Here is an 11847-nt window from a genome sequence, read left to right on the forward strand (position 1 = left end):
AAATAACAATATATTTAATTTTCTTATTTGTTGGTCAGAATGTTCTAGATTCATATCCATGATAGCACATTGACTTCAGGACCAATATGTTGTGTTCTAAAAAATGAAGTTCAATTTAAAAAAAAAATTAAAATATTTACTTTAAACATATATTTATATACAGTAAATAATACATACAAGGAATAATTAAATGACCATTTTGAAATAATATAAATGAGTTCAATCATTTTCCCTCACATTCTATTCATATTCTATTGAGAGACAAAACAAAATATTTCTACAAAAACAAAACTGAAAATAGCATTCAATTAAACGTTCTGTAGTCTAGCCATATAAAAGTTTCCTTTAATGCATCTATCTTTCAATTTTTGAAAGTAGGCATGAAGAAAAATCTCACAAATGACAGGAATATATTAATTGAGCAGTTCCAAAGGCATTTCTAATACTAGAACTTTCACCGCAGATTCCAAAGGTAAGGTATTGTTATAGGATCTATGTTGAAGAGGTTTTTCATAAAATGGTGGGAGATCGGGGGGGGGGGGGATAAGAGGTCATCCCTGGAAGCTGTATAAGGACAGTGTGAACAAGGGAGTGAGAATGTATAATATAAGCATGTATTCACAAGAAAGATATTTAACTAACCAAATATTTTGGTCTGGAAATTGCAGACCATCTTCAGTGGCATTACAAGAACAGTTTTAAAAAATACAAGGTGGAATACTAACAATAGATCATTTATAAACAGAACAGAACAAGCTGCGTGATGTTATATCACTAAGTATTAAAGGGAAATATTTTTAAGCAGAGACATGATTGAATTAAAAATATTAATTAATAATTTCAATAATTTTAAATAACATAAAATTAATATGAATTAATGAGTTATCTTGATTAGACTTTCCCAGATTTTTGATACAGATGCAAAGTTGTGAATGATTGGAATGCCTTGCCTGAGCGTGTGGTGTCTGCAGAGAATTTAAATGCATTTAAAACATGATATTGATGAATTGTGTGTATGATAAAGTGACCTATTAGATGAGTCTTTGACTCCATGGGGTCTTAGGGTAATAATAATAATTTATGTGAGATTTTTACATATATATATATATTATTACGGACTACTCCAAGGAGTCCTTAGACTCATTGTCGGAGGCCCTAAACATCATGTCGAGCATTATCCAACATTTGTGCAGTATCTATCATACTTTTCTTTGAATTCATTCACAATCATGGCACCCACAACAGACTCTGGCAACCTATTCACTCATTCACTACTCTCCAAGCCAAAAACCTAGTTCTAACACCCTTGATAACTACACTCTTACTCAGTTTCCATGGATAGCTCTAGTTCTCCCACCAACACACCTGTTCTGAAAAAATTTCCTCTGAATTAATCTTGTAAAAACTCCTCAGTAATTTGTATGTCTTAATCACCCCTTTTCCTATCAACCAGTTACTGTAATTTACAACCCTTCAACCTGTTCTCGTAAGGTTCATTCCATACGAGAACAGCTCGCATGGAATGAACCTTACAAGAACATACACCTGCTACTATTTTGGTCACTTGCCTCTGGATTCCCTCCACCTCTTCCTCATCACCAAGAAACCCTGCTTTCCAGATCTGTATGCAGCATCAAAATAGGGTCTTATCAAGGCTCAATAAAGAGGAATAATAACCTACTTGTCTCTGCTTATCAAAGTATTCTTCAGTAACCAAGTAACCTGATGAGCTATTTTAGCTACGTTTGCTATGTGTCTCTAAATTTTAACTTCCTATTCACTCATACTCTGGCTTCGTCAGTTTCAAGGAGTACAGTTCCATCAATGTGGTACACAGCTGGTAATCTTTTCATTCCAAAATATATAACTTTACACTTTACCACATTAAACTAATATCCATTCTCCTTTGCCCAGACTGCTAGTCTATCATTGTGCAAAATTTTAATATCTGTATTAACTGTTGCTCTACCCAACTTTGCATCATTGAGAAACAACCGAACATATCCTCTCAGACCCTTTCCTATATTGTTGTTGTTATGTTCCATCGAGTCGTTTTCAACTCCTGGTGATTCTATGAACATACATTCACTATTCAGATCTGTTCCTGGCTATATCTTTCAGAATTTCCAAGTGCATTTCAGTTGCTTCTTTAACTCCATCCACCCATCTAATTTTTGGTCTTCCGCTTCTCCTGCTTCCATCAACTTTAGCAAGCATCATCATCTTCTCCAGACTGTCATTTACTTGCATAATGTGTCCAAAGTATGACAATTTTTGCTTGATGATCATAGCTTCAAGGGAGCAATCTGGCTTTATTCTGTCTATCACTGATTTATTGGTTTGCTTTTCAGTCCATGGTATTCTTAATAAGCATCTCCAAACCCATAATTCAAATGCATCTATCTTCACTCTTTCTCAGGGTCCAACTTTCACATCCATACAATACCATTGCTTTCACGATTCTGATTTTTGTTGCAAGGCTAATGTCTTTATCTTTAAAGATCTTGCTTAAATTTGTCATTGCTTTCTTTCCGAGTAATAATCTTCTTCTAACTTCTTCATACAATAACCATCTTTATCAATTCGGGATCCTAGGAGCACAAAATTGTTAACTGCTTCCATTTTCTCTCCATCTACTTCAAAATCATTAAGTTCATATGTTGCCATAACTATTGTCTTTTTGAGGTTAACTTTAAGACCATAGCACTTTTTTCTTTAACTTTCACAAGTTCCTCCAAATCTTCTTTGCATTCTACTAGCAAGGTGGTATCATCTACATACCTCAAATTATTAATATTTCTTCCACCAATTTTAATTCCAGCTGAAGACTCTTCCAGCCCTGCCATTCTTAAAGTGTATTTGCTGTTCAAGTTAAACAAGTACAGAGATAAAATACATCTTTGTCGCACCCCTTTACCTATTGTGAAATACTCAGTTTCTCCAAGATCTCTTCAGACAGTAGCTTCTTGTTCATAATAAAGATTCCTCAGAAGGATAATGAAATGGTACTACCATTGTTCTTAACAGATTCCACAGTTTCACATGATCTGCAGAGTCAAAAGCCTTGCTATAGTCAAGGAAACAAAGGTAGATATTCTTTTGATATTGTTGTGCTCTTTCTATTATCCATCTCACATTGGCGATTTGATCTCTTGTTCCTCTGCCTTTTCGAAATCCTGCCTGTTCATGTGGCATTTCCCTCTTCATGAATAGTTCCAGTCTTTTCTGAATGATCTTAAATAAGACTTTACTTGCATGAGAAATCAGTGTTGTAGTTCTGTAATTTTCACACTCTCTTGCATCGCCTTTCTCCAATAAAAGTATATAAACTGATTTTTTCCATTCCTTAGGCCATGTAGTTGTGATCCAAATTTGCTGACATAGAGTTGTTAAAATTTTAACTGCCTCTTCTCCCAGGGCTTTGAACAGCTCAGTAGGTATTCCATCTCCTCCTGTTGCCTTCTTACTGGATAGCTGTTGCAGTGCCCACCTCACTTCACACCTCCAGTGGTACTGGCTCCTGTGTATAATCCTGCTCTTCAAATTTCTCAGTAATTTTGGAGTCCTTTCTGTAAAGGGCTTCTGTATAATCTTTCCATCTTTCTTTGATGTCTGCAACTTCTGTAAGATATCCTTTGTGTTTACTTTTCAATATTGTCACCTTGGCACTAAACTTCCCTGTTAGTTCTCTGATCTTTTTGAAAAGATCTCTTGTTTTTCCTTTCTTGTTTTGGTCTTCTATTTGTTGGCATTCCTGGTTAAAGTATTTTTCCTTGTCTCTTCTGGCTTGGTGTTGAAACTCTGCATTCAAATGCCGTACTTCCTGCAAATTTCCTGTGGCCTTCATTTGACTCCTTTCCTGATCAGTTTTGATGGCATCTTCTGATAGCCATTTAAACTTCTTTTCTTCTTGCAAACTGTTGGAATATTCTTCTTTGCTTCTGTTTTAATTATATCTTTAATCTCTTCTCACAGTTCATCTGGTTGTTCTCTTTCACACAAATAGAGTGTGTTGAATCTGTTTTGTATACTAATACTGTATTCAGCTGGTATGTTTCCAAGACCATATCTGATTGACATTTGTGTTCCAATTTTTCAGTTTCCTTAATTTCACATGTATCATAGCCACTAATAACTCATGATCTGTTCCACAGTCTGCATCTGGAAAAGTCTTGACAGACTGAATTGCACTTCTCCATCTTCTTTGTCCAATTATATAGTCAATTTGATTTCTGTATTGCCCATCAGGTGATATTCATGTGTGCAATCTTCATTTGTGCTGTTTAAAGCAGGTGTTAGCAACAAACAAAGAATTCTCGGCACAGAACTCAACTAGTCTCTTCCCTGCATTGTTACGAATACCTAAACTAAAACGACCTGTTATTCCTTGTTCCTCATCCTCTCCCACTTTTGCATTCCAATCTCTGATAAGTAGCCATAAATCTCGCTTTGGTGTTGCATTTATCACTTCTTGTAATTTGCCATAAAGTTCTTCAATGTCTTCTTCTGGTTCCTCTGTAGTGGGTGTATAAACCTGAATGATGGTCATATTCATTGGATGTCCACTCACTCTGAGAGAAATGATTCTGTCACTCACTGGATTATAACCTAATACATTCCAGCCATCTTTTTCCTGAGTAAGAAAGATACGCCATATTGCTAATGTACAAATTAAACAGTAGCAGTCCAAGAACGGAACCCGGTAGTACACCACTAGTCACAGGCCTTCTTTTGGACTTTACTCCTGAATAAACTACTCTTTGATATTTCTCTATCATCCACACACTTATCCACCTCACCAACATTATATGCATCTCCATGTGCTGCAGTTTACTTATTAGAATTCCATGTGGTATCCTGTCATAGGCGTTTGCAAAGTCCAGCAGTATCACTGTAAACCTATTTCCTTTATCCAACTCAGCTGTCACTGTGTTATAAAATGTGAGCAATCCCCCCCCCCCCATACAGTATCCCATTTTCATCTATCCATTCCTGTATTTTGCTGTTGACCAACTTCTCCAGTACTTTGACAACTCTTGATAAGCTGATCAGTCAGTAATTTGCTACATCAGTCTTGGAGCCTTCTTTATGCAATGAGACTAACCCAGAGTTGAGACCTAGATTAAACAATGTGGTCAAAGACACTGACCACATCTTGCACCTTCACGTAAAACTCTAGCTGATATACCATCCCATCCCGCCCCACAGCTATATTCACATTAAGGTTCTGTAATATGCTGTGCACCTCCATTTCATTTACCTCGGCTCCCATATAAGTCTTTGCCTCTCTCGTTACTGCAATATCTCTGCCTGGATCATATACTGTTGCAAAGTGTTCCCTTCATAATTCTATTATTTTGACTGATTCAGTTACCTGCCTACCATCGGCATTCACTAAAATCATTCTGCCATGAACATTCTTTCTTTTACTTGCAGCATATCGAAACAACTGTTTGGGATTATCTTTGGCCTGCATTGCTAATTTTCTTTCATCCTCTGCCTTTGCCTTTCTTCAACATCAGTACCACCAGTACCACACTGGTTACCCTTCTTGGCTTGTTCCTTGTACTGTTTGTGTGCCTGCTGGTCACCTTTCTCCTTGAATTTCCTCTACAATTTTTTTCTTTTTTTGCAGCTCCAGCTTAATGATGATATTCATCCATTTAAATCCCTCTTGATTTACTCTGCTGACTCTAGTATGCAGTCTGACATTATTTCCTCAAACACTCCTTTACCACTTCCCATGCAGTATCAACATCCAACCCTTGCAGTTTCACATGCCATAGCACTGCTCCAAGCAATCTCCTAAGCTTGCCATACTTACCAGTCCTGTAATTCCACATATATTCCCCCCCCCCTTCTGAACTGAAAATTCCACACATTTAGCCACCTACCTGGTCAAGACCATATGTCACTCTCACCAATTGGTGGACACGTGGTCATATTCGTTAAAGACAAATTCTCAGATGCAATTACTAGATCGAGCACTCTCAGACCCCTAGTATATTCCATCACATATCTTGGGTAATTCTTCCTTAGTAACTGCATTAATTCCATCTCTCCCATGTGTCCTCTACTCCTTCCAATCTATATTCCCATACTTGACATCCCCTGTAATAATTACCTGCCCTCCACTCATTGAGCTTATTTGCTGATGCATACTATCCTCATCATCTTTTCCATCCCTTGGCCTATAGCAGCATCAAACTGTATATTTTTGTTCTCCTGGCCTAAATCTCACACCACATACCCTCAAATGTGCTATTTTCACTGGCCTGCAGTTGAACTTTTCTCCTTGGTTGCAGTTCATTGGCCATCATCAATAACACTCCTCCTCCATTCTTTTCTCTCTGTCCTCCCTGAATACACTATACCCTTCACATTCTATCCCACTAACTATATCATCTTCTGTCAGCCATGTCTCACTAATGCCAATAACCTTTATCCTGATGCTTTATACTAGCTCTCATTTTGGTTTGTTGCCAGTGGTACTTACCGCGTATAATGTGAAAAATTTATGGTAAAAAATACTACTTAAATTTAGGGGTTCGCATTATATGCGGATCTTAAAAAATATAACATCTTATTAGACTTGCACACACAATATATACTACCTAATGCCTATGCAACCAAATCTACTTGACCCACTCGCATTCGGCGACCGAGCGTGCATCGTATCTGCGCATAAAGCCAGTAATGTAAGTAGTGCTAATATCCCACCCCCTTGTCGGGATATTAGCACAGTTATATTGGTTTAACCACAGTTCATTTTAAATATTATTCATTAAACAAACCTAGCCTGTAAATGAGCCAACAGAAACGTAAACGTTCATCTTTTGAAGCAGGATTTAAATTGCGCGTCGTGCAGTTTGCAGAAGAACATAATAACAGTGTTGCTATGAGAGAATTTGGTGTAGTAGAGAGTAATATTATTTTGACCTTTATTGAGGTCTCTTCAGTGGGAGCCAGGCCCAAGTGGAGATACCAGGCAGAAGCATTAGCAAGGTCATCTCTACCTATAGGAGTTGCCAAACGGTGTGCCACCTTTTTATTCAATTACTCTGGATTTAGAGAAAGATGTTGAAAGTTTATTTTTCACTTGGTTAGACTGTAATAAATTTAATTTAATTCTTTATCCAAGTGTGAGCAAACAAAGTTTGCGTCTGAAAGTATCTTCAGGAGTGGGGTAAGGTAGTAACAACACCAGGCAACTCATTGCAAAGGTGGAGCAAGCTACCATCAATCCTATCTCAGTATCTCCCATAATGCAAAACACATCTCCTTGCGGATATGTATAATGTTATGCATTAAGGGAAGGGCATCTCCACTTGGGTCTGGCTCCCACTGAAGAGACCTCAATAAAGGTCGAAACGAGTCTAGGTAGTGGCCCTTCCCTTAATGCATAACATTTATACATATCCGCAAGGAGATGTGTTTTGCATTTTGGGAGATACTGAGATAGGAGCGATGTTAGCATGCTCGACCTTTGTAACGAGTTGCCTGGTGTTGTACTACCTTACCCCGGTCCTGAAGATACTTTCAGGTGCAAACTTTGTTTGCTCACACTTGGATAAAGGATTAAACTAAATTTATTATTACTGATTTATCAGGATGCTTTTTTTTTTTTTTTTTTTTTTTTTGGAAAGATTATATAAAGTTAAGCTGTGAAGTTCTTATTATCCTGCTTAAAACCCCTCATAACTTTGCTAAAGAATTTTATTTGTGTGGGCATTTATTTTATTTTTATTTTTCTTGCAATAGTAACGTGTGTTATTTTCTTTGAACTTAGCAATTACAAATTGAGTTCTTCTCCTAGTTTTAATATCACATATTCTAATGCATGTTATAATTTTCAGTTGTTATTCTATTTTATTTCTCTAACTGTATCTAAGCATTGATAATGATCATCTAAAACATGTCCACAAATTCTGTAGTTATTAAATAAGTTATTTGCAACATAAATTAATTTATTTTTTGTTTACTTTTATTTTCATATTTACTGCTTGCATATCATTATTTCAACATCTGAGATATTTCTGCACCTAGGTTGTGTTATAAAATCAATTGTTTCAATGTAAGCTGACATTCAGCCCAACATTAGGTATTTGTTGTACCCTTTGGGATGCACATCTGCTTTTGATGTTCCTTTGCATTTTCATCAGTGAGAGACAGAGATACATATTCATTATTAATTGCTGCACTCCTTAATCTCTGAGTAACTAGTATGTGTCATATTCAGGATGGAGATACCTAACAATCATGTCCTTTTACTTTGATATCATTACCTTCTTTCATGACTGCAATTTTAATGCTCTGGTTTCTATATATCCAAGTATGCCAGACTAACGCATGTTACATTTGCCTTTTTACTGCAATAAACTAGGCATGTTCCACTAGATGAGTATGATTATAATTCACTGTTTTTTTAGTGTATATTTTATTGATTTGATATAGCCATGACTGGTAAACAAGTAGCTGTAATCTGACTGTAAAAAATGAATCAGTTGGATAATTGATAAATAAATTGCTGTTGTATTAATGTGTTCAGTTTTAATTATTTAAATATGAAAGTTGCTTTACTGCACTTAAATGAAAAATAGGTTTGTAATAAAAAAGACTCCACAGTTGCAACCTTATTCGTGATACTATATGTATTTTAATAAGTTATTTAATTTTCACTTGTCACTTGTAAAAGTCATTTTTGGTGTATAAAATACACGTGTTTGTCTGATTAAAAGAAACACACGTATTAACTACAGTGAAAATTATTTAATTGTAAATATTTCATCCTAAGTATCTTAGGACATCATCAGTACAGAGTTTAAAACAATAATAGGAATAACATACAGTTAGGGCACGTGATTACAATAGAATCTTATTAAACGTGCTAAACGTGTTACAGAAATAAAAAAAAAAATAAAAATAAATAAAAAAAGGGTATCTCCTTTTTGGATTTACACATTCAAAGAAAAGAAGACGGTTCCATCGCCACATCTGTCTTTCACAAGCCTACATTCTCAGGTCGCTACATTCACAATTCTTCCGCTCATTATCCATCTCAGAAATCTGGCATTATTAAATCGCTAGTTTCCAGAGCACACAAATTCTGCTCCTCTGAAGAATCTTTAAATCAGGAATTAGAAGTAATCAAAAATACAGCCATCCTAAATGGATATAATCCTAAAACAACTCAAAAAATCATCAGTCACTTCTCCACACATCAAACCAGACAGGAAGAAGTCCATAGTATTCCCATACCTTACGTCAAAGGCAACTCTGAACATCTTTCTAAAATTATGAAGAAATACAATTTTGCCACTACTTACAAAGCTATCAACTAAATTTACAACTTGTTACCTTCTCCTAAGGACAAACTCTCACCTTTGAAGTTGCCTGGCGTTTATGAGATTCCATGCTCATGCAAATTGTCTTACTTGGACAGACAGGTAGGTCTGTTCAGAAACGCATCTCGGAACATCAAGGTCAAATTTACAAGCAAGAAGAAGGAACAGCATTGGGATCTCCTTTATCACCAAACCTAGCGAACTTGTTTCTAGAACACATTCGTCTTTTTAAACAGCAGAAATCTGGCCTCTCTCAACACGGAATTGAAAATCCAAACCATAGGATCCATTGGGAAAAGTCTAAACTTTTACATTGATCTTTATATAAACATGAACGTTTATACAAAGAAAGTTCTGAAGCCCTACTACACAGACCAAACTTAAACTGCAATGACATTCTTACTCTTCCTAAAGTATGGGAAATTGTCATACAAAATTGTGTTAAATAATTCATTTTTTTTTTTTTTTTTTTTTTTTTTTACTACTGTAGCACGTTATGCATGTTTAATGAGATTCTATTGTAATCATGTGCCCTAACTGTATGTTATTCCTATTATTGTTTTAAACTACTGTACTGATGTTGTCCTAAGATACTTAGGATGAAATATTTACAATTAAATAATTTTCACTGTGGTTAATACATGTTTCTTTTAATTGTGATCGCACCACAGGTTTCGTTATTTAAAAAAAATGTATTTGTCTAGTTTTTCAGAGAATTAATTCTTATATAAATTCTTTTACTTTTTTTCTGTCACTTGTAAATTAAATACATTTATAGTGTAAACATATATTTATACTGTTTAATAATAACTCATAAAGACAAAAGAAGAAAGTTCCCAGTATTTTAATTTTAGATACAAGGCACTGTTAACTTTTTAGTTTTTCATTACTGAAAGAATAAGGCAGCAATGTTTATTTTGATACAATTTACAATGTGTGTGTATATACAGAAATAAGTTCATCTATTTGTAAATTAATGTGCTTTTTATTTACACAAAGCAAAAGGATTCCAAATACTCATCAAGGGAGAGCACCTCCTATACAGCTCTCCGTCTACAACACTCAATCCACCAATTACAGCAAACCGCATCATTTACACCAATGCCATCTACTTCCCCATGGCATTGGTGTAGATGATGTATAGATGAACCCACAGCCTTTTGTCTGGAGAGCGGATATACACTAAGCACTTGGCCGACTAGGCAGCACTCCAAAATAATATATAAATAATCCAACAGTTCCTTTTCATTCTTAACTCCTGCATCAGTAAAGATTAAAAGTATGAAAATTAAAATAAGCATTGACTGAGAAAAGTTAAGGAATATTCTTGAAAGTAAAAGCTAGTTTCTTCAGTGTATTGAGAACAGCATTCTGATACAGAACATATTTTGTTGTATATATTAAATTTGACATACAAATTGCTTTTTAAACATTTTGTATTTGTTTTTAATAAGTTTTCTTTATTTACACATAATGTAAAAAATATTTTTCAGTTTTTTTTTTTTTTATGTGACTTCAACCATCAACCAAAAGTTATAAACCTATAGTATAGTACATGTACTGTAGTATCTATAGGGCATATGTGGACTAACATGTGACTAGTTTTTAAGTATCGTTCCCAATTATTATATGAGATTGCAAAATTTGTAACATGTTAGTGCTACGTAAATATAAAGAGCTAATAAGCTTCATTTCGGCAATATAAACATTATTTAAATATAAACATTATTTAAAACATTGTGGGATATTAAATCCCACAATGTTTTAAAACCGAATAAGAAACTCAAAGATTGGAATCAGAGAGTTTCATGCCGAATATAGTAAACTATAAAGTATCGGCGATCACTAGTGTGAGCTAATGCAAGTGACCCTAGTACGTAGTTCAATACCGGACAACTCGCAGCAAAGGTGGTGAAGTTCTGATCGCTATTCTTAGGCATTTTCCATAATGTAAAAACACATTTCCTAGGAAATGTATGCTGTTATTACATTATGGTGGGAGGTCGCTACCCAGACCAGTTTCAGCCTTTTTTGAGGCTTCATCAGTGAGTAGCTAGACCAAATTAATACCAAAGTGTATAGCGAAAAGAACTTATATACTCTGCTATATGAGTTTCCAAACAGGTGCAACCATTAAGTTACTTAAATATAAAGAGCTAATAAGCTTCATTTCGGCGATATAAACATTATTTAAATTAAGGGGATATTAAATCCCATTAAATCACATTATGGTGGGAGTGACCTCCCACCATAATGTAATAACAGCATACATTTCCTAGGAAATGTGTTTTTACATTATGGAAAATACCTAAGAATAGCGATCAGAACTTCACCACCTTTGCTGCGAGTTGTCTCGTGAGCTAATGCAAGTGACCCTAGTACTACGTACTAGGGTCACTTGCATTAGCTCACGCTAGTGATCGCCGATACTTTATAGTTTACTATATTCGGCATGAAACTCTTTGATTCCCATCTTTGAGTTTCTTATTCGGTTTTAAAACAA

This window comes from Typopeltis vanoorti, chromosome 9 (assembly GCF_054136105.1).
Source record: "Typopeltis vanoorti isolate ZY-2024b chromosome 9, IOZ_Tvanoo_1.0, whole genome shotgun sequence".
Taxonomy (NCBI): domain Eukaryota; kingdom Metazoa; phylum Arthropoda; class Arachnida; order Uropygi; family Thelyphonidae; genus Typopeltis; species Typopeltis vanoorti.